Source organism: Zalophus californianus, chromosome 4 (genome assembly GCF_009762305.2).
Source record: "Zalophus californianus isolate mZalCal1 chromosome 4, mZalCal1.pri.v2, whole genome shotgun sequence".
In the NCBI taxonomy this organism is placed as follows: Eukaryota; Metazoa; Chordata; class Mammalia; order Carnivora; family Otariidae; genus Zalophus; species Zalophus californianus.
Genome location: NC_045598.1, coordinates 60854036 through 60860035, shown reverse-complemented (window position 1 = coordinate 60860035; position 6000 = coordinate 60854036).

The following is a 6000-nucleotide window of genomic DNA, read 5'->3' as shown; positions in this document are numbered from 1 at the left end:
ACACCTGTGTATTAGCCTCATTGGTGGCTTGGCCTTGCCCTTAGTTGGAAAAGCTTTCAACCCTTGGGGTGGTCCAGTTAAACTCTGTAATTCCATAAGCATGAAACCCACATTATGTGCAAACTCTCAGGCAGATATAACAAAGGTCATATAAGGGAAAATAATATAAGTAGGGAAGTAACAGAGCACACGAGGTCCTGGAACCCTTGTTATTCCACACCATAAATGTTCTGCCTGTACCATGGCCAATTTAACCACCAAGAAGCGTCTGTCTCTGCTAGCAGACAAGACTGGAATCAGAAGCCCCACCACATGAGCAAGAACAGGTCCCACATCTACACCGTGATTCATACTTATTGGTGAGTATAGGAGAGGCTAGGGAACACCATTCTCATCATCCTCTTCTAAGTAAAAAGAAATACATGAAAAGATCTCTGCATGCAGGGACATCTTTAGAAAGATTGCAAACCAAGGGCCAAGAGTGTGTATACAAGGACCCTTGAGAGCTGCCTTGTCAGTCAGGAACGATGACATCACATGAAGATGGTGGTGCCTTTCTACAGATGGACTCATTTCAGCTATGCCAGCTCTCTGTTAAGCTATCCCTAAAACACAAGTGAGAAATGAGGCTCCAGGGCTATCCGGATTTGTCCTTCATCCCATAGACGCTCACATGTAGTGTAGTTATTCACATTATTTTCTAAATATTCTGTACCTTATACTTGGTTCCACTATTTCAAAAAAGAGATTCTTAAGAGTTTTAAATTTCTAGTTGGTAGAAACTTTTTGTGTTGTGGTTTAATAGTTAATTTCTAGTTTTATTCCATTTTGTTTAGAGACTGTGTTGTGTGTGTGCACACACACTCACTATTTCTTTTTTGGAAGGTTTACTTTGGGACCCCCTAAATGAAAAATTTTAGTAACCACTACATAGACAATTGAAAAGAAGAGACATTCTTCATTTCAGGATAAAGGAGATCTCCTTTACTTGATTTTTCAGCTGAAAATGATCTTTTAATGCCAGGTTTTATCATATAATGTAACCAGTTATCTTATTCTGTCTCCCACCTTCTCTTCTCTTCTCTTCTCTTCTTCTCTTCTCTTCTCTTCTCTTCTCTTCTCTTCTCTTCTCTTCTCTTCTCTTCTCTTCTCTTCCTCTTCTCCACTTTTACTTATTTTATAATTTCTACATTATTTCTACTATAGTAGGGCACATAATATTTATATTCTCTCACTCTGATACATTTGTTTTACTCTTGAGTTCAGTAGTTAGTCTTTTTGCCTCTCTGTTTCTTATTTTAGGTATTATATGTGTGTTTGATCCTTTTTTATTAATCATCATTGAATGAATTGGGTTTTCATGGCAGGAAATTAGCTGGCAGGAAATTTACGGTGGGGTCTGGAAAGGGATGACAGGATGGGAAGGAGCCAGAGTAGCATTCCAGCCTCGTTGGCTCTTCTAACTCCAAGGTCCCTTCTGCTCTGCTGCCAGACAAGCAGACTGCCTCTTGCAAATATGGTTTGTTTGTGTGGTTCTGAATTTACCTCCCCTGATTCACTGAACCAAAGTGAATCCAAGAAGACTTCTGAAGCCAGCCAGTTCAGCCAATTCCTAAAGTTGCCATAAAAAGATTTAAAGCTACACTTCTGCTTTTCAAGTGTGATCCTCATCTTTGGGGACTCTGAACCCTATAATTAAGTCTTTGTTATTATGATTGCTCAGGACTACAATCAGATGTCCTACATACCTCCTAATTAATTTTTTGCCTATGTGAGCTGTACTAGAGTAAGAGAAGTTAGCTATGAATTAAAATCTTCCATTTCAATTGTGTTTCATCTACTTCTCCTTTAATTTTCTGTTTTTAGACTTGGCAAATGTTGCTATATTATATAAATTCATATACATTATGAACTTCTAGGTCCTTTTTTGAGTTGTAACTTTTAGCATTTTAGGTTTTCTTCTTTTTCCAGTCAGTGCTCTTTTGCACTAATTTCCACCATGTCCAATATTAATTGTGCTTGCTTACTCTGTGTTGGTATATACTTTCACCAATTTATTTATTTTCAGAACTTCTTAGACAGTTTTGATTTTGATATGACATTTACATTTTACAAAGCTATACTTTCTTAAGATTTTATTTATTTATTTATTTATTTATTTATTTATCAGAGAGAGAGAGAGAGAGAGAGAGCACACAAGCAGGGGGAGAGGCAAGCGGAAGGATAAGAGGGCTCCTTGCTTGGCCCTGGGATCATGACCTGAGCCGAAGGCAGATGCTTAACCACCTGAGCCACCCAGGCGTTCCATAGGCTTTCTTTTGTGATATAATCTGATGTGCTTTTTAAAAGTTGAGCTAAAATCATTTATATTTATTGATTTGGCAATCAGTATGTCAGTTGTATCCCTTGCTTCCTGAAGTGTATCGGGGTTGGTACTCTCTGAAATCTGCTGCCTTTGCCATTTGTGAAACCTTTTCCAGGATGTGCCTGACCTCTGACCTGTTTCTCTCACTTTGCTCTTGCCCCATTGACAGACTTTATAATGTATAGAGATTATACTTAGCTCCTAGCTTAATCAAAATGGAGTTTGTGGTTTGTTTTGACAAAATTTTGAAACTATTTTTGCTATATTTTTAAAATAAGTAATACATGCACATGGTGCAAAATTCAAAAGCTGTAAAAGTGAACATGTTCATGCTGTCCCGCTGGCATTCAAATTTCATCCCGAAGTGAAGTCTTCTTACTAATATTTAGGATAGTCTTCCATGACTGAAACTTTAAAATATAGAGAGTAAAATGCACAGATTTTACATATATAGTTCTGTCAGTGTTGTCAGATGCATAAATGTAAATTATGTTCCTATAAAGATAAAGAATGACCCTCCCCCAATTTCCCTTATTTTCATCCCCAAGTAATCTCTGTCCTCCCTCCAAGAGATAATTGCAGTTTTTATTTCTATTACCTATTAATTTTGTCTGTTCTTGAACTTCATATACATTGAAGAGTACAATGTATATTTGTTCTTTTTTCTCTAACTGAACATAATGTTGTGATTCATCCATGTTGCCTCATGTATCAGTAGTTCCATTTTATTGCTAAGTAATACTACATTTTTCAAATATACCACTGTTTATATTCTTCTGTGTATTTCTCTTTAATTAATTCTATAGGTCAATATATATTTGTGTTGTTATCAGCTTTAGGCTATTATATTAAATTTGGATTACATATTCCTGTAAATGTTTTTGTGGACATATATTTTAATTTCTTTTAGGTGAAGACCCATCGGTGGAATTTCTTGATCAGAGGATACATGTATGTTTGCTGTTGTATGAAATTGATAGAGTTTTCCAGTGGTTGTTTTATTTTATTCTCCCACTGCCAATGTATGGAGGTTCTAATTGCTCTATAACCTCACCAGTATTTGGTATTGTTGGCCTTTTAACTTCATTTACTCTAGTAGGTGCAAGTAGTACCCTATTATGGTTTAAATTTGTATTTCTCTGATGACTAGTGGTATTAAACACCTATTTAAGTGCTATTGGTTACTTTTACAGCTGCATTGTATTAGTTTGCTAGAGTTGCCGTAAAGAAACACTACAGACTGGGTGGCTAAACCAACAGGAATTTATTTTCTTACAGTTTTGGGAGCTAGAAGTCCAAGATGTAGGTATTTGCAGGTCTGTTTTTTCTGAGTCTTCTCTCCTTGGCTTGCACAGCACTGCTTCTTCACATGATCTTTCCTCCATGCAAGGCAATTCCTATTGTCTGTGTATCCAAATTTCCTGTTATCTGTGTGGCCAAATGTCCTCTGATTGGATTAGGGCCCATTTCAATGACTTCATAAATCACCTTTTTTAAAGATGCTATATCCAAATACAGTTGCATTTGGGAGGTTAGGGCTTCAACATATTAATTTTGAGGAAGTACAATTCAGCCCATAACATATATTATGAAGTGTCTATATAAATCTGAAAATTTTGTTTATTATTGAGTTATAAATATATTTATAGATTCTGAAAACAAATTTTTTTGTTAGATAGGATATAGAGTGAATGTTTTCTCACCATCTGTGACATCTTTTTGTTTCCTTAATGGTTCTTTTGAAAAAATAAGAATTTATTTTTACATTTTGCTGAAGTCAAATTTACTCTTTTTTCCTTTCATTGTTAGTATTTTGGGTGCTGTCTAACAAATCATGGTATCAGTGTTTCAAAGATCTTCCCCTGTGTTTTACATTCAGGACTATGAATCTTCTCAAATTATTTTTTGTCTGTATATGAGATAAGGTTGAAGGTTTCTTGTGGTTGTTCCAGCACCATGTGTTAAAATACTTCCCTTCCTCCACTGAACTGCTTTGGTACCTTTGTAGAAAATCAATTTTAAAAGTAAAAGTATGGGTTATTTCTGGACTCCTGAGTCTATTCCATTGATCTAGTTACCGGTGATTAAGTTATATATCCTTAGGACTATCCCACTGTGTTAGATACTGTGGCTATCTAGTAACACTTTAAATCAGGCAATAGAAAAAAAAATAAATCAGGCAATAGAAATTCTTCAACTTTGTTCTTTTGATATTTGTTTGGCTATTCTAGATCCTTAAAATTTCCATATACATTTTAGAATCTGTTTGTCAATTCTTCCAAAAAGCCTTGCTAGGACTTGAATTGGGAAGGGGTTAATTCTATGGATCATTTTAGGGAGAATTTAAATCTTAACAATTAGGGGTTTTCCAACTCATAAGTATAGCATATCTCTCCATTTACTTAGGACTGCCTTAACTAAAATTGGCATTTCATATCAGTTTTCAGTGTAGGTGTTTCTCTCATCATTTGTTAAATTTATGCCACCGTATTTTATAATTTTATATACCCTAAATAATATATATTTTAATTTTTTTTCTAAATTTTTGCTAGTAAAAAAACACAATTGATTTTTATATTGACCTTCTGTACACTGACCTTGCTAAAAGTATTCTTGTAATTGGGGGGGGGTTGTGTGTGTAGATTTTTTTTTAGCTTTTCTGCACATATAATCATGCTTTATTCTCTCTTTTTAAACTTTATACTTTTTTTACCTCTTTATACTGGATAGGACCTCTCACATATTATAGGACAGAAGAAATGTGCTCTGTATTTCTCCATTAATTATGCTATCAGCTGTGGCTGTGTGTATGTGTGCAAACATACACATGTACATACTTATATACATACATAAATTTAATTATACTCTACCACATTGAAGAACGTTTTTATTTCTTCTGTTTGCTGAAAATTTTTTTCATAAAAATTTTGAAAAAAATACTATTTTTTGTCAAATGAGTTTTCTGCATTTATTAGGCTAATCTTATCATCTTTAATTATCTCACCACTTGCTTTAATTGATTTTGGAAAGCAAAACTAAACTTGCATTCATGAGCTAAACCCACTTTGATCATATTAATCTATTCTTTTTATATACTGCTGCATTTATTTGCTCACTTTTTAAGAGTTTTTATGTCTATGTAGATAAATTATGTTGTTCTGACCTGTATTTTCTTATACATATATATATATATTTTTTTTTAAATTTAAAATCACATGTTATTTTCTTATAATATTCTTTTGTGCCTGGTATCAAAGTTCACTGACATAAAGTGAATTGGAAAGTCTTCTCTTTCTATTTCTTGTGTAAAGCTGGTCTTATATCTTCTTTATATTTGGAAGAAAATTGAAGTCATCTGGACCAGCATTTACTTTATAGAAATATTTAACTTATGAATTCATTTTCTTTAGCAGATTTAGGCCTAATGGAATTTCTATTTTTCCTTGTTTTGGTTTGAGTAGTTTTTAGCTTTTCAAGTAGTGTATCCATTTCATTTAAGTTGTCAAATGTATTTTCTTAAAGTCTTTATGTCTGTAGTATCTGTAAAAATGTCATATCTTTATTTCCTGATATTAATAATTTGTGTTTTCTCTAAAATGTATTTTTTTAAAGATTTCATTTATTTCAGAGAAAGA